The sequence below is a fragment of the Diabrotica undecimpunctata genome, chromosome 3, assembly GCF_040954645.1.
Source record: "Diabrotica undecimpunctata isolate CICGRU chromosome 3, icDiaUnde3, whole genome shotgun sequence".
NCBI lineage: Eukaryota > Metazoa > Arthropoda > Insecta > Coleoptera > Chrysomelidae > Diabrotica > Diabrotica undecimpunctata.
This window is the reverse complement of record NC_092805.1, coordinates 173,553,193-173,580,253: the sequence shown is the minus strand read 5'-3', so window position 1 is coordinate 173,580,253 and position 27,061 is coordinate 173,553,193. Positions and strand designations below refer to the sequence as shown.

The following is a 27,061-nucleotide window of genomic DNA, read 5'->3' as shown; positions in this document are numbered from 1 at the left end:
TTATTTAGGGCCTACTATAAATTTGAAAATTTGCGATTTTTTTCCAGTAGGCTGGATTGCAAAATTATTATGCAAAACCTATCCGACCGATCTTAACAAAATTTAGCACACGTTTTAAATATATTAAAAAGTTTTTCTAGGCGGAATATGGAGCTTGTAAGTCAAGTACAGAAAGTCGAAAACATTTAAAGGAATAACTTCATTTTTTTGTACTTTTTTTTCCAATTATTGCTATTTTTTCAACAATAAACATTAAATTTTCAATTTCTAGCTAACGAAATATTGTGTAAAATTGAATAACGAAACTTTTAACTTCTTATAATTTTTTCTCCATCAATATTTTCCGAATTATAAACGAAAATAGGAGCAAAAAAATGAGAAATTTTCAATTGTTTTCAGATTTTGTTAAATAAAAAATTTAGCACAGGGTTTGCGACTGGCGCACATCGTGATTATCGATATTGTGCACATCCTGAAGAGATTCCAGCAAAAAAATAGCTTCCTATGGAAAATGTCCATTATGGTCTGAATTTCTACAGATCCCGCCTAGTCTATTCCTGCCGTGAAGCCTGCCTGATCCTCCCCGATTTTGTCTTTTATCGCTTGCTCTATCTTTTCTCAAAGTATCTTCCCATATAATCTTCCTATTGATAATATTACGCTTATTCCTTTGTAGTTTTCGCATCCTTTCCTATCTTCTTTTTTAAATATAGATGTCATATATGCCTCCGTCCATTCCTTTGGGAGTTGTTCTCCATTTAGGACTTTCTGAAATAACCATTTTATCATCCGGTGTAATTTTTTTAAGGCGTACTTTATAAGGTTAGGTGAGATGCCTCCAGGTCCCGGTGCCTTCTTATTTTTGATTGCTTTTATGGCTTTTCTCATTTCCCTCTCTTTTATTTCTATTTCTTGTTGTGGGGATCTGCTTCGTTTTCGGCTGTTTTGTTTTAATCCTCTCAGTACTTCTCATGACTTCGAAGTTCTTGTACCTCATATGTATGTTTTAATATTTAAGCAGGTTCTTTTCCATTCTTCATTCTTTTGTTGTGTTATTTGTTTTTTCACTTCTCTATCTTTTACTCTATATTCTTTATAAACTTCAGTATTGTTTGTCGTCAGCCATTTTCTGTATAGTTGCTTTTTTCTTTAATTATTCTTTTCATTGGTTCATTTAGTTCATAATAGAGCTGTTTATTTGTTATTTGTTCTCTTATTGATTGTTCTTTGAGTAGTTCTATGTTGTATTGTTTTTCTCTTATAGTGTTCAACGGTTCTTCTATAGAGGGGATCTTGTAATGTTTTCAATGAATGCCCATTTTTGCTGTCAGTAGTTTATGGTCAGTTCCACATTCTGCTCCTCTTCTGACTCTCACATCTTTTATCTTTATATTGTGGTATCTTCTTTGACTATTACGTAGTCTATTATCGATTTCAGCTTTCGTGTTTCTTGCGTCTATGTATATTTATGAATCAAAACGTCAAAAATAAAATAAAAAGTAATTGCATTGAAGCCACAAGAAAATAGCTTCCGAATAATAGTTATGTACACTAATTAAGCAAATATTAAATTACAAATAAAAATGAAGAACTGCAGGACGTCTCTTGAAAAAATGAGGAGGTTGATACCAGAGTAATCCCTGGAATAAAAAAGAAGTTTCCTAGTCTGATATCCTAACTCTCCTCTTTTATCCGGGCTTAAGACCAACTGTTCTGCTGTCCGTTGATATATTATATTGACTTCAGTGTTGAAATCAACAATTTCTAATTTCATATATTTCAAGCGAACTATAACTTAATATTTACATAAAAATTATTTGCTTTTTATTAATATCATAGATATATTCCACTAATGCTAAAATGTTACATTTGTGATTCTGACGTTAAAATCCAAAATGACGTTAATACTTGACCGAGTTGGGAGCGAAACGTGCAGCGAATAGCGTATTTTCCATTTAATATAATGTCCATTTCGCGTTTAGTATATGAAAGAAAAACTAATTGATCCCATTAATCTTTGTTACTGTCACTAACAATATGTAATATTATTGTATAACTCTAAAATCTATTTCGATATCTGATTCCGGCCGGGTATATATTATTTTTTGCGGGTGTTCAATACAAAAGGAACTCGCCATGAAATAGATTTGGTGTACGATTCGGATTGGAAGCGTGGTCAAACTCGACATGAACAAGTTTTCTGCATTAACGCTATGGACTGCAAATTGGGGTTCGTTTATATTTTTTGGCTCGTTTTCGTTCGTAAATGTCCGTTTCAGGGACTGACTGTGCTCTGGATACACAGCTGTATGTAAGGAAGAGAAAATTAATAATATGGAACGAATGTGAAGCGTTCGGTAAAAATGTTTGGAGTTACAAACATGTTTAGAAGAGACATCGAAATTTATGAACGAAATCATAAAATATGGGATATTGTTATGAAGCTATTTTTTTGTGACCTCTTAAGGTATTAAAATAATTTACCGTTAAGTATTAACCAAAAATCTTACAATATAGTATAATTAATTTGTATTTAATATTAACACTTAATACTCAAATATCAATAACCTGAGTTGAACTTGCGCCGAATACTGACATTGTTAAAGCACGGCTTGATTTGTATAACTGGAAATAAATAATCGAGTACAAGGACACAATAGTTTTGTTATTGTTTATAAATCTATTCGAATACCATTCGTAAATATAAACCAAGTCAATATATTATAGTGACTATATCACTAGACTATTTTTAACTGATAAAACGTCATATCAACTTCACCTTTCCTACTGACAAAACTCCTTTCTGTCCGTGATTTCTCAGCAGCAAAATTATGATAGATCCGTCACGAAGGTGTCTGGTAATTCCATTGTTGTCAGTTTTTCTTCAAGCTCTTGTAGGGCTCCAAAACCGGTCATCCAAAGTACAATAAAACCAATAGTAAGTATATGTGCAAACAATAAAAAGTTTTTGAAACAATTTGGTTTTTATGGGGCACTTCAGTAATATTAGATTTGATATATTTCGAACCAACGCTCTATGTATTCAAGATATTTGTTTCTTAAAATGTTTCCTTGAGGAAAACCCTGTAGATGCTTGGGATGTTTCTCAATTTCCGCCAAGAAACACGGCCTATTGTCACCCTTTAAACGAGGTATAAATCAAAAAATAATTTCTAGTGGAAATTTGGGACTAAAATAATTAACCGGCTTAAATTGATTCGGAATAGAACGTTTATTGTCACAGCGATAAATTTAGAAAATGTGTCAGCCAATCCAGTTAATTACATTTTGTGCTTACTTGATAAAACTATGCAATAACTAATTTGCAAAATTGCATTAGTATACAAAAATGAGGTATATTAAAAGTTATTTTGAACGCTCTAGTTGCGGATATATTTAATGGAATTATAAATTTAATGTTATTTGCATTTTAAACAAAATTTACTATTAATTTGCAGTTATCGAATAACTGACAAAGTTACAGTTAAACAAAGACAATTAAAAGTTCTCGCATAAGAAGTAATAGTTTTTAGTGATTTGGTAAAGATAAATCTAATAGTGGAATTAGTAATTAGTAAGAATTAGACGTCATTTGTAAACAACAGTCGCCTAAGCACCTTAAATAGCCACGTATTAAAAGCGATATAACAAATAATTCATAAGCGGATTCATAACAAATGTGGAGAGAAAACGGGAGACACTCATTCGAAAAGAATTAAATATCTCCAACGGTCTATATACAGAACAACTAGAAATAAGTAAAGGCTTAAGACAGGGCTGCATTCTCCTCACTATGCTGTTTAATATTTATGTAGAAAAAATCTTTCAACTTGCAAAGCAGAATGAAAAAGATATCAAAATAAACAGAAAATTCTCATAAATAATTTGTGATATAGTAATGTTACAGCTGGCATAGCAGTCTACAAGTAATGGTATAGTTTGTAATCAGTATCACTAATGTTTGTATTTTGAGAACGATTTCCGAAGTGGAAATTGAAACGTCAATAAACGTATTTTAACCTTTAATTGTGGCTTATTCCCATTTAAATAGTAATTAATTTAAAATGCCACAAGAAAATAGCTTCAGAACAATATTAAATACAAGCGTGTTGAGCAACTGGGCGGAATTTAATTTTTTATACTGTGTTTTGTTGAAAATATGCAGCTGATATTGTTACGTCATATTTTTGGTTTTGATACTTATACTGCTGCCTGGATGGCTTTATTCTCTATACAAAGTGGATTAAATTATTTTTATACTATTACTGCTGCTCCTTCACCAGCTGTGTTTCAAAGGTAGAGTTTGATATATTTTATATCCACTTAGAATGTTATGTATGTTTTTTTTGTGAAGCGTGTCTCTGATATTAAACAAATATCGTTTATATTTGTTGTTTAAGATAAACAGTATTTTTTGGTGATGTTGTAAGAGGCGATTTGCGTTCCAATTAACTCTTGTGCAACTATTTTACTAATTTCTATACTATTTAGGGTTTTTAGGATTTTTTTAATAAATTATTATTATTCTTATTCATGCGTTCTGTTAATATCTGTAGCATGCCTGATATTGAATTATTGTCCTTCTCTATTATTTATTTTTACTCGTTACGAGGTATTTGGGCATATGTTTGGATTTGGTTAACCTCTCTTGGTTGTTTTTGTATAGAATTCTTCATGTCTGCTGCCTTGTTTTGTGGTGTGGTTTTTTGTTGCTGTTTGTCGCTGTTTCTCGTTGTAGCACCCCCATACCGACTACCGACACCTTAAACGACGGCCACGTTCCTACGTACGGGACATAATAACTAGACTGCGCCCTATGATCGTTGTTGCGATCCCGATACTTCAAGCGACGGATCATTATCTTATGTTTCATCCCATTGCTCGGCTTTTACGATCGCTAACGACCAATATCCTAGCAGTATTCGGTTCGTCCTTTCACTCTGAAGACCTACTTGGACAAGGTCGCTGCTAGACAGCCAAACATCCCATTGATCGCCTCTTACGACTGGTAGGGACCGCACCCTAGAGGCATTCTTTTTATCCATTCCCTTCTAGGAAGTTACTAGATAGCCGAACCGTAACTTTTGAAGAGCTATAGCAATGGTGCAACCTCTATAATAGATGTAAATCTCTCTAAGCGTTTTACGCATCTTGGTTCACTCTATTCTACAATAGTTTTGTGTATGTCCATACTCTTGATATCATTTGCATTTTAGAATTAATTTCAGTTTTTTGAGGGCTTCTGTGGTCAATTTTATGTGTAAAATTGCGGAAATTTCATATGCGTTTTTTGTATTTATCTCTTTACCAAAAGTAAGTGCAAAATGAGGCAATGGTGATTTGTCTCTTTTAGTAATTGGGTAAGGTTTTCTATTTTACATCCTTTATTTTTTAGATTGTTCCTTATGTTCTTAATTTGGAAAGTTTGATTTAGTTTTTAGTCCTTATGCAACCAATTTTAGAGGCCTATTTTGTTTATCGTCAAACGAGTACCATTCAAAATCTGCCCCTTTAGCGTCTTTGTTAGATTTTGGTAGCTATTTTTGTCGTTTTCGTCGTTTGGTAACTATTTTCGTCGTTTGTATTTTTACCTGCTAGTATTTAAAATTATTCATTATAAAAATAGGTTTTGTTCTATTGGTATTGTCTTCTTCTGAATTGTTTATTTTAAGTTAGTTTACTTGGGGCTCCGCAGTCATATGTCAGGAGAGGGTACCAATTTGTGTGTGTGTAAGCTGTATTGATTTGGGTGTATTATTATTTCATATTTCACAATTTTTTACTTATTACATTTATTTCCTATTGTGGAAATTTAGTTTGTTTATTTATTTCCTTCTATGTTTTATTGCTAAAATCGATCTTTATTCCTCTACCTAAGAAACCAAACGTTAAGAAATGTAGCGATTGTAGACTCATTAGTTTAATGAGCCATGCCGTTAAAATACTATTGCATATTCTTCTAAACCGAATTAACAACAAATGCGAAGAAATAATTAGTCAAGAGCAGTTCGGGTTCCGGAGATGCCTTGGAACTAGAGAAGCACTATTTTCTATGCAAACACTCCTTCAACGATGTTGGGAGGTAAGAAAACCCGTATATATGTGCTTCATTGATTTTGAAAAGGCATTTGATCGCATTCAGCATACCAGACTAATTACCGCCTTGCAGAGCATCCAACTAGATGGGAAAGACATCAAACTTATTGCAAAACTTTACTGGAACCAAACAGCCATTATTAATACCAACAACAGAGAATCAAAGCCAATCAGTATTGAACCAGGCGTAAGACAAGGCTGTATACTATCTCCCACCCTCTTTAACGTGTATTCTGAGAATCTATTTAGGGAAGCTTTAAAAGATCAAAAATGAATTATGATAGGAGGAGAAATAATTAACAATATACGGTACGCCGACGATACTGTGATTCTAGCTGAAAATATCGACGATCTGCAGGAGCTAATCAATAGAGGTAACATGGAATGCACAAATTGGGGACTGTCGATAAATATCGATAAAACTAAATACATGGTGACCGCTAAAGTGGATATCGGCGCAACCCAACTGATATTAAACCAACAACCGCTGCAGAGAGTTCAGAGATTCAAATACCTTGGATGTTGGATTACCCATAATCTAGATTCATCCTTCGAAATTCGATGTAGAATTGAACAGGCAAGAAACTCATTTCAAAAATTCAAGCCTCTATTATCCAATAACTCATTAAATTTGGAAATCCGTGAAAAGTTTACAAGATGTTACGTGTGGTCTGTACTTTTGTATGGATGTGAAACTTGGACTTTAAACGCCGATATCATGAATAAAATCGAGGCGTTTGAGATGTGGTTGTATCGAAGGATACTAAAAATTCCATGGACTAGCAGAACTAGAAACGAAGAAGTTCTTCGAAGAATGGGACATCAACGAACTCTATTAAATATTATTAAGAGGCGTAAACTAGAATATCTTGGACATATAATCAGAGGACCAAGATATGAGTTCCTTCGGGTAATTCTCAACGGGAAAATCGAAGGAAAGAAATGGATAGGACGGAAGAAACTCTCTTGGTTGAGGAATTTGCGGCAGTGGACATGTTTGACAGCGGACCAATTGCTACACGTAGCGCAAGACCGAGATCAGTATAAAAATATTATAAGCATGGTAGTCGTCGACGTTCCGTAGGGATATGGCACTCTAAGAAGAAGATGTTTTATTGAGCAAGCTAATCTAAGGACGAAAAGGTATTTATGAAGTTATACAAGAACCCTGAGAGTGAAAATTAAATTAGTAATAAATAGAGAAACAATTTTTGTACCTAGTTTACAGCGCTTTTTTATCGCTACATAAAAAAAACTAACAAAAACCCCGTTTTAATTACTTTACTAAAATCCCCATACTCCATCCTCATTCGAATAAAGCACCAATAGAAATTTCCTACTTTAGTGCCCCATTCGTCATGCGACTTTAAGTGGATTTAAAAATTTGCCGCCGACTATTTCAACCCTTCTGCGTGAAAATCTGATTTATGCATCAGGTGTTTTTCTTGCTAACAACGGCGAGGGTTTTAAGGTCGCACTTTTGACTGATGGACTTGAAAAATTTATGTCCTGAATTTTAAGAGAAAAAAAAGGTGTGGCGATTATGTTACGCTTTGTGAAATTTATTAAGACTGTTTGGACTTTTATGCGAGCAACTACAATAACTGAATATTATTTTTTTTAATGAATAATTCTCAGGAACGTATAATAAAAGAGTGTCATCAAAAACTATTTAAAATGTCGATATTTAACTGTTTTAACTCTACGATGAAGCTGATCTATCAATTTAGACAAAACATAGGTAAAATTAAGGAGAAATGTGTGAAAATATATTTTGCTAAATATTGATTTGTTAAGTATTGAACTGCAGAAGTTATAGGGGAGCAAACATACACTTTTTCCAATGATCTCAACATTGAGGGCGGCAGAATAGTTGCAGAAAACATCACCCACAAAAAATTCAAAATACAAACCAATGCAGAAAAATGAATGGTGACCTGTTAACAATAAGGAAGGATGTCAATGAATCAATGGGTAAGATACTTTAATTATGTACTTCATATGTAGGAAGAAGAAAAAAAGCTGTAAGACGAAAGAGGAACCCTAAATGGAACCCTAAGACTCTGTAAATAGAAGAGACATCTTCAGAACAATGAAAAAGCTAGGAATATCAAATAAATAAATAACAAATAATAAATTTAACAGAAGTAACAGTTTCAAAAAATCGTTCTCAAAATACAAACACTATTAAATTGGGGTTTGTAATATAAAATAAATAAATAAATAATAAATCAATTTATTACTGTTTGTATTTTGAGAACTATTTCCGAAGTGAAAATTGAAACGGCAATACACTTACTTTAACCTTTAATTGTGGCTTATTCACTTTAAAATAGTAATTGCTTCAAGATGCCACAAGAAAATAGCTTCAGAACAATATTCATACAACTTAAAAAAATAGTGTTGCTACTCAGAGTTCTTTATAAAGAACTGTTAACATAAGTATGTATCGATTTTTTTTTGCGATATGATTTAGCAGTAAAATATACAGTGGATTCAATAAAAATGACGAGCAAACCAAGGAGTCTAAATAGCTGTCCATAGCAAGCTTAAACATTGAAGAGAAATAAATAAAAGAATTATAATGTTAGAATTTGCAAAAAAAGTCATGTCTACGGACTATAAAGAACTGGACAATCACAAATAAAACGTCTCGCCTTAAGATAATTAGCCAATGCACTTTAGGTGCACGGCACTATAAGATAATAAACTTTTTTATAATTTTTTACCAAACAATTAAATATTAATTAACCTAGACAATCAGTTCTTCTTATTAAAGTGTCCTCTTCTCTAGAGATTAGCTACTACGATTGCAAACTCTTCTCTGTCTTTAATTGTTTTTATTTAACTGTTCAGAATTTAGCTCTGTCCATTGTCGGATGTTTCTTTTACTTTCTTCCTTTTACTATTAGTTAAGCATATTGGTACTTATTATTTCGCAGTATATAGCCTAGGTATGATGTTTTTCTAACTTCTTTCTAAACAATACAGTATCATTAGCGTATTTGATGTGTTGATATTTACCACATTCACGCCGACTCCATTCTTGAAGCTTTCCAGTGTTACACAGAAATTCGAAATAAAAATAAAATAGCATGGGTGACAAAACACATCCCTGTCTAACTCCTCTCCTAATTTCTACTTCTGCAGACCTGAAACCTTTGATCTGAACTCTGGCGAATTGGTTTCAGTACAAATTTTTTAGCAGATTCATGTCTTTTCATGTAAACCTAACATCTAACTCTATCAAATCATTTTTCTGTTAGTGGTAGCATTTTTGGGCCAGAATAAGTAAACTGAATAGAGCTTCTCTCATTCCATGTCGTCTCTAAATCCAAACTGACCGTTATCTGATGTCTTCCAATGTTTATTTTGAGGGATAGGGTAAGGATTCTTTATTTCGATAGGATTGAACATATGTTTCCATTTAGGATCTAGTGATCCTCTTCAGGTTTGCTTTGAATGTTGTGTGGCACGGTACAAGGCAGAATAGCACCGAAAAAGGCACTGTGGTAGTTGTCGTAGAGTGTGTAGTGGAGTTTCTTCGAGGCTACTGAAGTGGAGTCGCCAGTCGAAGCGTTTTACTAGATGTGATGTTCTTTTCAGAACGTAGTGTTGTTTGAGCTAGATGTGACAAAGATCGGATCTCTAGTTACTATTGTTCCTGCATGCCGTTGTTACGCCAACATCCAACTTCAGACTCTGTTTAATACAAGTAGCCCAGTGTGACTATGTATAATAGCATGACAGTGATGGACGTTACCATTACGATGTTACTTTAGTTCCATCAGTCGCTTAGACGTCCTCAGCTGACCCTAGAATTTGTGGCTGGCACAATGTTCAGTTGTCGGCCGGGGGCGCCAAGCAGAGAAGTTACTTCGGTACCAGAAAGAGGACCCATTTCACCGTCTGCCAGTGTGAGTGTCGTGTTTGTGAGTGTTTTTAGAGTGTGAATGTGTGCGAGCTGTGAAAGATGAAAACTGTGTTCTCTAGTGAGCATTATTCCTGCAAGCCGTTTATACATCTACGATCAACTTCAGAACTAGTGTATTGGACTAAAATTCATGTTATTGATCGCTTTCGTTAACGGCCAGGCCTTGTTGGAGTTCGATAGACAGTCTTAATATTAGTCAGTTCAGGTGAGAAAATAGTTGAGGCTATTTTCTCGGGAGACAGAGAGGTATCGTTAGTAGTAAGAATGGGAAACCGCAAACAACAAATCGTCCCCTGTTCGGGGCAAGGAAAAGGATTGGCTTATAGATGGGTTCGGTAAGCTAGCGGAGTAGCTTCAAGGATGTCAGCATATTCGTCAATGCAAGCCTGCATTAGAATTTACGGAATGTGAAGTTTTTTCTGTTGTGGTGTCCAGGTTCTTACGTGACCTAGATAATAGCAGGAACTTTTTAGGGTTTCTTGGGTGATAGACTGATTGATGGTATTGAGGTTGAAGTTTCTGTTGAGAGTTATAATTCTCTCGATGATTGTGGCAACATTTGCGGTGTTATGGATTTCACGGGATGACAATCTCCAGGGTTTTCTGCTTACACTACGCAGGATCCTGCGTTCAGCAGCGAGAAGTCTTTATTTCTGGTAATCTTTAAGAAGGCAATATAAGTTAGACTTTTACTCTATAACGGACCAAATGAATATTTTATAAGTGTGTACAAGAGTTTCTGTATGTATTTTTCCAATTACCCCTGTAAGTTGTATGAGGAGGCGGGCTCGATTTCTAACTCTATCTAAAGTTGCCTTTAGATCAGGTTCCCAGTTGAGCGTCTTAGAAAAAAAACACCCAAATAGAAAGCTGTCGGGCGGATATCGAGCCTTTGTCCCATTAAATTCAGGGGGAATTGGTCGTCATCGCGGGCGACGACTCTAGTATATGTTTTTGGACTGCGAAACACATGGTTTGCGTTTTTGCAGCGTTAAGTGACCGTCTTTGATGACTGTTTTGTACTTTTTGTAGATTCGGTTATGTAAGACTTTTAATAGTACTTTTACTGCATGGCTTGTAAGTCGTATTAGACGGAACACGTTGTAGTCTGGTATGTTTTACTTTTTCGGTAGTGAGATGAATACTGATTCTAGGGGTATTTTTCTTGTATCATAAATGCGGTTTTCCCTGTTAAAGTTTTGTCTCTGGAATCTTCTACTGGGGTTTGTAATTTTTCATAACTTGTACTTGTAGCCTATCAGTAATGAATATCTTTTTATCTAAAGTACGTGTTCTATGATAGGCCCCTTTGCTTTTATTTACTGCATTTTTTACCTGTTCATTCCTTTGGTTGATTCCATATTCCGTAATTTCGTTTACATACATTTTTGTTACAATACATTTATTTTGTTGTGTCAGGAATAAATGCATTGTGCTTAAGAGTCTTCCGTGTGGAACCGCGTCGACTATCATTGTGCAATGACAATCTACGGAGTTAAACTTGAGTTTAATATTAATTCTGGTAATAGTATTAAGGATTATATATATATATATATATATATATATATATATATATATATATATATATATATATATATATAAAGTAAACGTTAAATAGTGGGTTTGCAGCAATAAAAAATGAAACGTGTACTCTTTTAAATTTTTATTCCAAGCTTTCGGACATTGGTTATGTCCTTCATCAGGGAGCTACAAATGTGATGAATAAATTGTTGGCGTTGGTATAATTAATTAAAAAATTTTTACTACTTACAAACTTAATGAGGTTGTATCAACGAAGATGTATTATAATGTTGATAAAATTTATCATAGTCTCTCATCTTTTTTTAATATATAAAACCTATTTTTATGTTTAAAATTTTAAAAAATTACTGTACATCCAAAAACACTTAATTATTCTAAATAAATACATGACATTATTCTGACAAAATTCTTTTAAATGTCAATTGATAAATTATTGTTTGTGTTATTATTGCATTTATTTAGTAGTAACAAATAGGAGAACATTTCATTTAGATGAACAATATCTGTTCTATGATTTATTGCATTATTATTTTGGCAAATGTAGGCCATTTCAAGAAAAAGTCTTTTGGTGATGTTACTTTCTTGTTCTACTACTTTAATGTTATTATAATGTATCTGATGTATATATATATATATATATATATATATATATATATATATATATATATATATATATGTATATATATAATTAGTTCGCACATTTTCGTCTTCCCCTCGTATATTCATTTATTTTGCCCCATACAACAATAAAATTAATTAAAAATATTTATTACAAATATATATACAACAATTTTAAAATTAATTTATTTACGTATTGTAAAATATCTATGTAAATAGGTAAAATAATAGAATTATTTTCATCCCATTTAATACGCTCTAATACCAATAATATATATTCCATTTTCATTGTTGAAATATATTTTTAATCCATTAAATCCATTAAAAGATTGAATATTATAAATATTGGTTTAAATAAAAAATATTTATATGAAGAACAGATTAATGATAAAATAAAAAACAAATTGAAATGTAGACAATGCTATTTTCAAAATACGACTTATTTTTTCTTATTTGGTATTTTAAAGCTGTATTTGAAAATTCCAATTGGCTCTAATCTATTTTGTAAGGTAAATTTAATTTGTATAGTCAATATTGAATCGGAAAACGTTATTTACATATGTTTGAAGTATTCACTCAACTTACCTTTCAGAATAAATACAAGTTGTCAACAAATTGTTGTAAACAGTCATTGTTAGATGAAAAACTTAACACTCATAACGAGTATTGCTTTTCCTTACTTGACTGCTTTATTAACCGCTTAAAATCAATAATGTAACTGATAATCATAGTTTCTATTAAGTTAACGAGACAGTTTTGGTTTATGCTCATCTACTTGGTAGTTAAATTAAAGGCTAAGATAGGGTACTGTGGCAGTGTGGGTTTATTGATGTTGGATCGACACCTATACACTACAATGGAAAGCCCAGATTGATGTTGTTAATAATCCTAAATCTTCAAGAAATAAACCAGATTACACATTTTCAATTCATACATTTTATTTACAGAGTGGGACAAAAGTCTGGAAACGTCTAATTATGTCTTATATAGATAATCACAAAAAACAGTGATACACCTATTTTACAATGTGAAGATTTGACATCTGATGTTTGTGACGTTGTCAGATTTATCATTTTTCTGATATCATTAGTCACTTTGATTTTTTAAATACAACAAACTGTATATTGTGCAGCTGGTTCCTAAAAAAACTGCTACGACTCTTAAAGCGTATTTTATAGAAAATCGAGCAGTGTATTTTGAAGGAGAAATATTTATTATTTACATACTGTCACTATCACTGCCAAATCTTAAAATTTGTCAGATAACTTATTCTGTTCAACCTCAAAAAATGGCTCCACATGCTAGCAAAGAACTAAAAGCAAGAATTGTAACGAAATTAGAAGATGATTGGTCACTATCTGCCGTAGCAAACCATTTTAACTTAAGCAGAAAAACAGTTTTTATTATTAATAAAAGGTAGAGAGAAGAAGAAACTCTCGAAAAAAAGCAAGGTTCTGGAAGGCCAAAAATATCTACCACTCATGAAGATCATACGCTTTTGGAGAGATTAGAAGAGAATCCTTTTGAAGATGCGAAAACTGCAAGAATTATGTCACAGTTTTCGGGAAGAAAGACAACAATTTGGGGCAGAATTAAAGCATCGAGTCTTAGGTACTGAACTGCAGCAAAAAAACAAACTCTTACACTACAACAGAAGCAATCAAGACTTATATTTGCTTTAAACAAACAGCTACAAAATCAAGATTTTTGGGACAGAGTAATATTTACAGATGAGAACATTTTTCAATATTCTAAAAAGGGTAAAATTGGGGTGTATAGACCAGATCATAATAGATTTAATCCTCTATATGTTGATAGATATCGAGCAGCTCGTCATTTTAGCGTCAATGTATGGGGATGAATTTTATACAGAGACTTATCTTAATATTCTAGAAAACATCATGTTTAACATCGAAACCTTACCATGGCCCAGCTATAGTCCAGATTTAATCCCAATCGAGAATGTGTGGGGGGTTATTATAAAACAATTGTGTAGGCGTGATTTTATACCTCAAAATGCTGAAGAGATGTGACACGGTATACAACAGATTTGGGAAGAGCTCTCTGAAGAAGACAATTTCATAGTTCCTTTCACGCAGATAGACCGAAGACTACAAGCTGTTATCAATGCTGATGGATATTAAAAAAATATTAATTTTATTTTTACATACCTAAATTGAGTATAGTTTTCGTCTTCCAGATCCACGCTTTCTTTCGAGAGTTTCTTGTTCCCTCCTTTTTTTATTAATAGAAAAACTGTGGATTTGCTTATGTTAAAATGTTTTGCTGCCTCTGATAGTGCCCAGTTATCTTTTAATTTGGTTACAATTCTTGCTTTAATATATTGTTGAGTTAAGTCGTTTGTTTTATTCCTTAATAATAATAAAAAAAATCGGTTGCCTGTAAAGTCGGTTTTACGGGCGAAGATTTTACGTGACAACGTCTTTTTCTCGGTAGAATATTTATTGATATGAATATTATTAAATTGCACAATAGGAACAAGGAATTGAATGAAAGTAAGAATTGCACAAATTTTAACTATAGAAATATATTTTGTTTACTAAAACATTGTACATGTAAACTTAAACTTAACTAATTTCTATTTGAGTGATTTTGTTGAGGATAGGACGATGATAGGAGAAATATGAAATGAAAGGAAGTGTTTCTGCTGTAATGTGTCTTGAACGCCAAGAACGCTCGAGAAAGACAGAGACACAAGCACGCACCGATTCAACGCGCCTAATTCTCTAGTGCTGCGCGCGCAGCGGACCGATCATGTTTGAGTGGGAGAGAGACGCAAGGCATTCGCCGGTCCGGCGGGCCTCTCTCTCGTTCGGTGACTCATCGTAACAGACGTGAGCAGGCGTTACACTTTTTCATGAATGACTCCGAGCCACAACCTAATTTAAGACGTTGTCACGTCAAAAATAATAACAACAATCCTATTTTATGTAAAAAATATTATTTATATACTCTTCAAAATTTAGACCTTAATAATTATTACAATTTATGAATTAACATATGTAATCAATTGTTTGTTGTTTGTTTATTTTATTATTTGTCTCTCAGAATAAATATAATATGATGTCAGACCAATCAATACACTGCTCAAAATGATCAAATCTTACGAAAATTCGTATCAGTTTTTTAGGAACCAACTGTACATTTACTGAAATCTCCACTTCAATACCAGGTCAACCGTATACACCAATACCAGTTCAACACCTTAACATCTCAAAAACTCTTTAATTTTATCTTTTAATACCGGATCTATGTGTCACACCCTTAATAAACAACAATATTTAGGTTATATTTTTGATTTAGCGATAAACAAACTACAATAAACACAATTAACACACTGAAAACTTTGTTTTCAAAACCTCCACAACATTTATTATATTTTATCACTAAAGCTGTTTGTCTCAAGTTGGTCATTCAGAATTATGTCTGTGCTTTTTAATTTGTTAATTTTTATAGATTCTAATAAAGATAGCTACAAGACCTTTATTTTGGATGTAAAAAATTTGAAATTTATCATTAAAACAATGATTATGATCTAGAAGGTGAAGTGCATATGTAGAATATGTTTTTTTTATTATTGAAAGCCCGTTTATGTTCTGCTATACGTTTGTGAAAAGTTCTACCAGTTTGGCCGATGTAAGTTTTTGGGCAGTCGCCACATTTAAGTTTGCATACCCCACTGTGTAAGTGCTTTTTATTTTGGCTCTTGTTGTTTTTAATATATTTTTCTAAGTTGTTGTTTGTTCTAAAAGCTGGTGTTATTTCTTTCTTTTTTAGGTATTTGGTTATTTTTATTGATATCTTGCCTGTATATGTAATCGAGCAGAAGGTACTGTGTTTTTTCTCTGGTGGTGGAAATACTAATGTCAGGGCTTTCTTGTGTAGTTTTTGATTTCAAATTTTATTAATTGTTTGTTCGTTGTATAAATTGTTTAATGCTATTTGCTTAATGATATTTAATTCTGTCTCAAATTTATCTTCCAGATAACTTCTTACTCGATACTTTATTTGGCAAATAAATATTTTACATAACAATAAAACACTGAAAACTTCTATTTATAATATAAAAATGTAATATTTTAAATTTTATCTGTCAGATAAGTTTATTTATGTCAGTTAGTAGTGTAGGTTTTTTTCCTAGATGAAGCTAAGTGATTAAATCTAAACTAACATAAAGATTTAAATTTACTTAAATCTTATCTTAAAATTACAGCAACCAAAAACGAAAAAATTAATCGTTTTATTAATTATATTAATATATTTTTAATATTATTAGTATTATTAATTAAACTTATCGTTTCTAGAACTAAATGTGATTTAAATGTCAGGTGTTGGTAGTTCAGATTTCTTTCCTATTTTTTTTTTTTTTTTTTTTTTTTTTACTAAAGACACAGAAGTGTACTTACATTAAAATCTGGTCAGTAAGACCAATTATCAATTTGTTTCTAACTTAAATTACTAATGAAATCTTAAAATTAGGTGTCTACTCGCTAGTATCTTTCCTATTATTTCCAATAACTAGCATTAAATTTAGCATGCATACTCGCACAACACTTTACTCTGGTTTTCACTCACTCATTATACCAGTTCAAAAGGCTTTGTTCTTTTGAGCATTCTTTCTAGGTTCGTATTGTCGAGGAGCTGGATAGCCTCGACGTTTACATGATGATGGAGTCGTTGTTCATGGCTCCCTGCAAATTTCTTGATTATCTGATTTACGTTTTCCATCTTGAGGTCCCGGTGAAGGTCGTTGTTCCTAACGTACCAAGGCGCATCTACGATGTTCCTCAGTACTTTATTCTGGAATATCTGGATTACTTTGATGTTACTAGGCTTGGCACAGCCGCAGAGTTGGCAGCCATAGGTCCATACTGGTCTCAGTATTTGTTTATAGATTAGGAGTTTATTATTTATGGATAGAGAGGAATGTCTTCCCATTAACCAATACATTTTCTTGTAGCGGATGCCTAGTTCTTCTCTTTTCTTCTTCACGTGAGCTTTCCAGCGAAGTTTCGCATCAAGAGTGATCCCCAAGTATTTTGCTGATGTTGCAATAGGCACTTGGACATCATTTATTCTAATAGGAATATTATTAATTCTCTTATTGGTAAAATTTATATGGACTGATTTATTCTCATTCAGTTTAATTTTCCATTTTTTGGTCCATTCATGGATTTTATTTATTGAATTTTGTAGTTTTTCTGTAGCTTCTTCGACGGTGTCACTTACCGCTAAGACAGCAGTGTCATCTGCGAAGGTAGCTATGGTGTCGTCTTCTAGTTCAGGTATATCACACGTGTATATTAGATATAGGACTGGACCCAATACACTCCCTTGTGGAACACCTGCTTCAATATCCTTGAGATCAGTGTATGCATCTTCTTGTTTAACTCTAAAATGTCTGTTCGCTAGATATGATTGTAATATATTTGAATATTGTTTAGGCATGAATGATTTAAGTTTATGTATCAAACCCTTATGCCAGACTTTATCAAACGCCTGTGCCACATCTAGGAAGGTTGCAGAACAGACTTTTCTTTTCTCTAATGATCTTTCAATTATAGCAGTTATTCTATGCACCTGGTCAATTGTCGAATGCTTATTTCTAAATCCAAATTGATGATCTGGAATTATTTTCTTTTCTTCAATTATTGGTAGGATTCTTCGCAGGAGGAGTTTTTCAAACACCTTAGACATCACAGGTAGGAGTGATATTGGTCTATATGATGTCACCTCATTGGGGGGTTTCCCAGGCTTTGGTATCATGATCACCTTAGCTATCTTCCATAAATCTGGAACATATTGTAGTCTAAAGGCAGCATTTATTAAATTTGTTAATTTAACGATAGCTTTTCTCGGTAGATTTTTTAGCAGTCTTCCGGTAATGAGGTCATAACCTGGTGCTTTATTTGGGTCGATTTGTTCTTTAATTAACTCAGCTACTTCTTTTGGGGAAGTTGGCTTGATATTCTCATCTATTTGCTTTGGTTCAGGCCAATCCTGGTCATCGTCTTGGTCATCTTGCAACTTAAATGTGTTCTCTAGATGAGTGGCAAATCTCTCTGCCTTTTGCTGATTATTTCTGGCCCAACTACCGTCTTCCAGTTTTATTGGAGGAGAATGTAATATTGGCCTTTTAATTCTTTTTGTAGCTTTCCAAAGCGAATACTCTGTGCTGCTGTCGTTTGTTAACTCTTCCAGATAAGATTTAATAGATTCATTCTTAATTTTCTGGATTTCTCTTTTAAGTTGCTGGCTGGCATTGTTTAGGTTAGTTTTGTCTCGAGGGCCTCTCGTTTGCTGCCATTTTCTTCTTAGTTTTCTTTTTTCTTTTATTAATTCACGAATTTCTTTAGGGTAGTTATTCCCTTTAACTTTTGTTTTCAGTATGGGTTTTTCATTATATATTCAGTTTTCAGTCAACTTTCCTAGTTGACGTAATTATCCTACCGGACCAACAGTGTGACTTGCCGTCCTAGCCTTTCATATAAACTCCACATCCACATCCATTTTAAAGTTTTATTGTAATTTATTAAAGATTTTGGTCTATCTGTTTGAATTTTTTTTCTAGTTCAGTTTTCTCAAAGCACTTTACACTTTTTTGTACCGTCGCCTTATGAATAGGAAAATGGCTTGGGAAAAAAATCGTTGAACAAGTTGCCTACTTTACTATAAGATATTTTTCTATGTCCATAGCCACTTTGTTTAAAACAGTAATTCGCTCTTTTAATTAAAAACCATCTTTATTGTAGAGCTTTTAAAAACATAAAACAACTGTCACCTTTAGTTATTAGTTATTAAGAGAATTTATTTTACAAAACTCTACGGATAATATGATAGTAGAAACTTGCAAAACCATTATCTACAATATATTTTTTACTCTTATACCTCTATATATTATATTCTATTTAATACACACTCCATTTAAGTATAAAATTTAAAACATATTCCCTTTGCCAGCGCTGTCGACGATCCTGCCACAGTTGCGTCGTTTATAATAGATCCAGGCTTGTGCAAACTAAACCAAACGGTAATTATTCCAACTAGATAGCGGTGCAAAATATGGAGGCATATTATACGAGACAAGGAAAGAAAACACAACTACACAATTGCATAATGCAGGAGAGATAACGTTAGGTTTAGTTATATTTTCTTGCGTTATTGCACGTAGGAAGTGCAAGGAGTCTTATCAGTTTTCATCTAAAGCAAATGGTAATGGGAGGTGAGTGTAAGAATAAAATGCACGCGTTAGAAGTAGCTCCTTAAATTTCATTACCAGTTTTTTTTTTGTAAAGACGTTTTGTATTTTGAAGGCTGTTTTGTAAAGAGTTTTCAAAATACAAAGGAAATGGCAACTGTTAAAGTTCTTTATTGATTTGAATTGAATTATAGTATGCGCTAAAATAAAATACACTGAAATTACGAAGCTTTTGGAATGAATAAGGTTAATTTTAAAGTTTACTAAAAGAAAATGATATGCAGAAAAAAGTAAAAACATAGATTAATAAGTATTTTGCGAAAATAGTTGAAGACACTACTAGAGGCATAGAAGAACAGTGGAACGAAATGAAGACATCTAAAACCACGATTTCGCATGAATATCTAAAATCAAAAAGAGAAAAGAACCAAGAATGGGAAATTGAAACACTACAACGCAAACAGGACGATTTCCATGGCACAAAAAAATTAAAGAGGTACAGAACACCAGAAAACAACGCAATACAGCCATAGTTGTAGATATTGAAGGCCAGATTTTTGACTACCATTAAAAAAAAATAACGAAGATGGAAAGAATATATACAAAAATTATTCGAAGATGCAGCACAGATGAAATAAACAAACCTTACGGCCCAGAACTAACAAACGAAGAAGTAACTATTGCCATTAAGCAGATTACAGATAAGAAATCACCAGGACCTGATAAGGGGCAATTGAACAATGGAGCAAATGTTGACACAGAAATAAAACAAAAATTTCTAAACCATGTAATGAAGAAGCAAACTAAAATATATAAATCAATACGGACAAGTATTTACTTCAATTAAAACCACTCTTTACATTTTCCTCGATTTAAACCCCACTTTGTATACACAAGGACCATTTAAAGATTTTCTTTTCGCACTTCTCGTCGTCGTTTGCGCCTTTGCTGGAAAAGAGCCGTGTGACCAGAATTCAATATTTTCTGCAACGTCACAAATCACACACCTCAGTACACTTCACTGATATCGTTCTTAGCTCAGAAGAATGTTTATTACCGTTTTGCCGACATTATTCCGGAAATAATCTTGAGTTATTTCTCTTTTGCTGTGAACTTTGTGCTCTGAATCAGATATTTCAATTTAATAAGTTCGTAAAAGTTCTAAAGTTTGTTTTGGATATTCTCTATAAATTGTCGTGGTGATATTCATAAAGGGGAAGATTGATTATTGGTATTGAAGCGGAACTAGGAATCGGGGATTAATGGAAAATAAATTAAAACGGTCTATGGATCCATTAAAACTATAATAAAATTTGGACCGTAGCGGTATTTATAGCCCGAAAATATTTGTTTATGAGTTTGATTATTTTTCAAACAACTTTTAGTTTGAAATCAATTTATTAGGGTGGGTTTCATTAATAATTATTTATATCCATATATTTTTTAACATATGTAGTCTTAATACAAAAATAGTTTTTGAATATTTATGCTAATTGACAATTTACTAATGCTTGTACTTTGAGAACGATTTCCGAAGTGGAAATTGAAACTATATATATTATAAACTTACTTTAATATTTATGCTGTTCTAGTACAGAGAAATACGGTAAAAAATAACCTATTTCATACTTTTAACCGGGCACGCATCTGACAAGTTTTTTGACTTTAATGGACCTCGATAACCAAAACCTGTAAGTTATTAATAAATTAGAGCCAAACTGCACTCTTATCTTCGTATACCAGTAAAAATTAAAGCATTTTAAATAAAATTTCAGCTATAACTAGCTACTAAAACACGTAAAGCTTTAAAATAGCGATTTATCTATTTTTTCATAGACAATTGTAAAATACTAAGAATTCTTAATTTTTGATTGACGCTAAAAACTAAAACTGTTGCTCTAAAGCTATCTTGATTGTTTTGCCCATTATATTCATACTTCTGTTAATAAACCTTTGTGTAATAAAGTTTTGGGTCAATAATAAAATATCAATGAATTAAAACAAAAAGAGAAATCAAACGATTTCTACCTAGCGAAACCGAATTCAAATTTTTACCACTGTGTTTCCTAAAATTTGCGAAACAAACAGCTGGATAAATTACTCGGCAAGGAAATCTAAAATTGCATTCCACATGCCGTTCATCCTGGTCAAAATTCGTAGTAAATTCAGTTTCTGGCACTCCAAACGAAGTAAGTAATAAAACATAATGACGGTACAAGATTTTTGTTTTGATACAGGGCAGCGACAATCGCGGTTGTCGCTGCCGCCCTTATGTATTTAGAACTTTCTCTAGAAGCAGATGGAGCATTTTCTAAAATGGGCGAAAAATCGGTAAGTTTCATTTATTATTCTTCTCATCCCATAACTGAATGTTATTAAAATTCTAATTATTATTATCTGTTTATGTTGGGAAATGATTTTATAAATTTTAGGAAACAAGTTTTCGTAAAGGCTCCGTTGAGCATACAGATATATAAAGAAAAACTTTCCGGTGTCTCTTTCAGACAATTAGTGTTCACAACAATAAAGAGCACAACAGGCAAGCTATTGTCATCTTTCTAGATGTACAAAAAGCATTCGATCAGGTCTGGCATTTTGTTCTAATCAAAAAACTCCACTGACTCTTATAATGTGATCTTATTTATCCGCTCGGACCATATGGGTCAAAGTCGCTAGCAAGCTATCCGTCTCATTCACTCCTCTTGCAAGAGTTCTACAAAAAGAAAAATCTTAAGGAGAATTATAGGCAAAAAACGTGATTATTCTTCAGCGTTAATTCACCAACTAGCAAATATCCGCACTATCTATCCATGATAGGATACTTAGTCTCAACAAGAGATACATTCTCTCCACCATAGAAAGTCTTCCTAAAACTAAAGTTCCATTCCCGCCGACCAACTTAACATAAAACAACAGAACATAAAAAGTCTTTCATTAATAGAAAAACAGATTGTCCATATGCACTTCACCTTCTAGATCATAATCAGTCTTTTAATCACAAATTTCAAATTCTTTACATCCAAAATAAAGGCCTTAAGCTATCATTAGAATCTATGGAAATTAACAAATTAAAAAACACAAATATTATTCTGAATGACCAACTTGAAACAAACAGTTCTCCCCTCCTCAACCTATTTCGTTAAAGACTAAAAAGTGTAAATACATACCAAAAATAGAACACTTGAGAAAGGCACTCTGCCGAAACAGCTGTAGTGATAGGATATAATAATTTTTTGTGCAAGTTTTGAAATCAAAGTTTTTAGTGTTTTATTGTTATATAAAATAAATTTCCATCAAGTAACGGTCGAATCACTTATTTAGTTAATGTTCACTTAATTTAAAAAAAATAAACTATTTTTTTGACAAAAATAAAGGTTTGTCATTTTTCGTTGTCATCTAATGTTAACTTTTTTAACTATTGTAAAAAATAAACCTATAACCCTGATAGCCTGTAGAAAGTTTGGTCTTGTAGTATTAAAAATATCCTTAAAATTTGAGAGCGCTTCATCGATTTTATTATGCAATTTGCAATTTAGTGAAATTTTGCAATGGATTGTTATTTTATTTTATTGTTTTATTCTGTGATATTGACGATTTATCTAATTTTAATTGTTATTATTTTTTTTACTTTTCTAAGCTTTGTCCATAAAATTGTACAATTTTCACTGACAATAAAGCATATTTCTATTCTATTCTATTCTATGATTAATGGTTTATCCCACACAACTTTTTCTGTAATAACATTAGTATGAAAAAAAATTAACTCTACCTTTTCGTATCCTGTTTTCGTTCTTACTTTTTTTATTATTTCAACCCTAATAAGGTTAAACAATAGAGGACTCAGGGAATCTCCATATTTTATTCCATTATCTTCAATTAGGTCAGTGAGTTCTTCTATTTTTACTTTTAATGGGTTGTTCTAGTAGATGATTTACATCATTTTGATTATTCCTAGGGGTATCTCTCTTTCATACAATAAGTGGATAACGTCCTTTAATTTGACCCTGTCAAATGTCTTCTTAAGGTCCATGAAGTATAGATATCTCACTTTGTCGTATTCTAATTATTTTTCTTGTACTTGCCTTATTATCAACATTCCATAATCATAATCATGTATAATGTTCCCGACCTAAAACCTTGTTGTTTTTCTACTAGTGTTACAATTTCATTTAGTTTAGAAAGTTTAAAAGTTTTTTCTTTATTATTTCGTTTTCATTCTTCTGCTCTATTATAATTCTCTTTCAGTATTTGGTATGGTTAATCGACTTGAAATGACCAAAATAACACATTGTCTTATTTTTGATCTCTAGAAATAATAACTACATTTATATGCAATCTTTTTAAAACATTCTTTTAAAGTAATTCAAAAAAATACAGTCTTATTAGTATATTTCCGAATAGTTCACACCACACGCTCTAACGCTCAATTTTGAGGTTGCGCTATACAATGCGGCGTTTAGTCAGAGGTAAGCCGCTGCCACTGGTACACACGATCTACATTATTAACATGTTCTGCCGTTTGACAGACACAAAATCGTTAGATTAATGTCTTCGTTCAAAGGCTGCGGATAGTACGCTGTTATGTATGCACTCATATCAAAGCGGAGATACGATAAAGATCGTGAATTAATAAGGGGCTAGTCCAGAAAATTGATTGAGGCATAAACATTGTACAGTATGTATTTTAACCAGAATATACACTCGCGATCATAAATTCAGGGTCATCTTGAAAATTTCAAGTTTCTTAAATATTTTAGCCTCTGGTGCAGTAATAACCTTTTTTTTTTGGCCAATGTATTTTTTATTTGTCATCAATGTTTGTTTTGAAAGAAAAAAAATGGTTTTTTATTGTTTTTATTGAAAAAAAAAAAACAGAAAATAAATCAAATTGTTGATAAAACAGACATACGAAAAAAAAATGGAAAATACAGAACGTGGTAAAAAATCAGTGAAATTTCAATGACCAATATCGTGTATTGCCTCCAGTTGCTCTAATAACCTCTTGCAGACGACGGGGCATACTCTCAATTTTTGTCCGAATTACATATTGTGGTATGTTATTCCACTCTCTCACTAACAGATCCTTAAGCTCCTGTGCGTTGTTAGGAGGAGGTGTATGGGTTTGAATACGTTTTTTCAAATCGTCCCAGACATGTTCGATGGGATTCAGGTCCGGAGACCTAGCTGGCCAGGGTACCCTCGTAATTCCAACTTCGTCCAATTATTACATACTGATCCTGGCAACGTGCGGTCGCACGTTGTCCTGCATAAAAACGGCGTTTTCTCCAAGCCCTGTCATGTTGGGCATAACATGTTCTTCCGGAATCTCCGTAATGTACCTTCGTGCAGTTAGGGACCCATTTTCGATGAAGGGTAATTCTGTGTGGAAGTCGGAAGATATACCTCCCCAAGCCATGACCGAGCCTCCACCAAATAGCATTCTTGGAGCAATGCAAGCTTGTGAAAATCGTTCACCGGTTCTTCTCCAAACTCTTACACGTCCATCGGATCCAGTTAGGCAGAAACGGGATTCATCTGAGAATAACACTTTGCTACAATCGTTAATTCCCCAATGCGCGTATTGTCGAGCAAAAGCTAGTCGTGCAACTCGAGGCACCCGGCGAAGTGGCGGTCCTCTAGCCATTACCCTAGGAGATAGTCAAGAAGAACGAAGTCTTCGTCTGACTGTTGCAACACTAAAATTGCGATTTCGTACACCTCTAGACATTTTGATGCATAACCGCAGTTAAGGTCCGATTTCGTAAAGCCTGAAACACAAGGAAACGGTCATCTAGTGCTTTGGTCGTTCTTCTTCGTCCAGAGCCAGGCCGCCTGGTTAGCAAACTTGCCTCCTGAAAGCGTTGAAGCACTCGTTGAACCGTAGAAAGGCTTACGCCAACAGTTCTTGCGACTTGCCGTTGAGTGTGACCGTCTTCCACAAGTGCAACAATTTGTGCCGTTTCAACAACAGTCAAAGGCATTTTTGTCAAAAAATAAACACTAATAATGGCACTAATAAACACTAATGGTTGCAATAATAAACGTTTGTCCGTTGCATTTGAACAGAAAGTCGAAGTACAAACGAGACATTTAAAACAAGCGGAGTTACAGGTAGCGTTCATTTTGGGAAGTGTGCACTTTACCGCGAAATTGGCACTATTGGAATTCTTTGTTACAGAGGAAACCGCAACAATTCTCAGAAACATGCATTAGTTTGTATTTGTGTTATTATTATTTACGATAAAGCTCGTTAAAAATAAAATATCGGTGATTTTCAAGGTGACCCGGATTTTATGATCGCGAGTGTATAATATAGTAAATATAGTTCGATAATAAAATCAATATTTCAACAAAGATTTGCTTGTGGACTTCGTTTGTATCAAGTGTTTCGTTAAACATCTTCTCTATTACAAAGAATTGTTTATTATGCCAATTTGTACAAATAATGTCCTTGATAGTAACTAGTTATTCACTACTATCTTACCTTTAATATTTTTTTGCATAGGAGGATTTTATTCCCTTTTCAGGGATCCTGAATTTTTAGATCTTTAACGCTATTATTAATAAACAAAATGTTCATGTAAATAATTCGACAATATTCTAACTAATAATTTACTTCTTGATTAGCCTGTTGGCCTTTATTGTGTTGTTTAACATTAAAAAATATATTATGACATAAGAAATTCTTACAAGAGAAAAGTGCTGTAAAAAATCAGAGTAGTAGTTTCCAAGATATAGCCAGTGGTCAACGTTGTTGAAATATCCTTTATACATATTATATAAAGAAGATCTATTACTTGAAAAAATTAAACTACTTTTCAATATCTGCCCTCACAACGCCAATATTCCAACAGAGTGGCACAACGCTACTAAAGTATATTCGTTTAGCAAATTCCCAACTGTAAGCAAACGCACGTGTTGATATTTGCTCTCTCATTCGTCAAGAGCCTATTAAATATAATTTATTGCCTTAAGCCAGACGGATTCTCATTTTACAGGTCCAAACTTGCCAGTCTGTTTAAATTCATATTGTAGCGTGTTGATTTTTAAGTTAATATATTGTGTGTTATATGTTGTAGTTATTTACTGGTCGTGTTATTTTTTAAAGTTTTGTTTAAGTGTTTAGTATTAAGTTTTATTGTGTGTAGTGAACTTTTAGTATCCAAAATCAAAGTATTTGTTAATCAAAAGTAAAAATAGCTTGCGGTAATCACTTTAATAATGGTAAGAGAAACCAATATTTTAATTTATTGATGTTTCGAAAAGTTTTATTTCCTTTTTAGTCCATTTATTCACGGTGTTTGCTGTAAATATTAAAGAACCGCTTGGATTGACATGAAATTTGGCGTATACATAGCTAACGGCAAAGAAAAAAAGTGATATTGTGCCGATGTGTGCTTTTGCCATGAGGGTGAGTTTCATCCCTTCTCGGGTGTGAAAAAACATGCATTCAAAATAAGTCCAGAATTGAATAAACTGACTAATACTAAGCAACTTTTTTTTATACAGTTTTTGCACAAAGTCAATACTTATCGAGTTTTTTGCGAGTGAATATGATCATTTTTCAATAAAAAACCACGGTTTTAGACGATTTTCCGCAAATAGCTCAAAAAGTAATATTTTATCGAAAAACATATTCTTAGCAAAAATAT

The 27,061-nt window shown here is 32.8% G+C and overlaps 1 protein-coding gene across 2 annotated transcripts in view; it reads right to left on the bottom strand.

Moving 5' to 3' along the window:
• Positions 1–27,061, bottom strand: part of LOC140437842 (protein turtle homolog A-like) — an 813,173-nt gene that overhangs the window by 276,384 nt on the left and 509,728 nt on the right. The window lies entirely within an intron of this gene.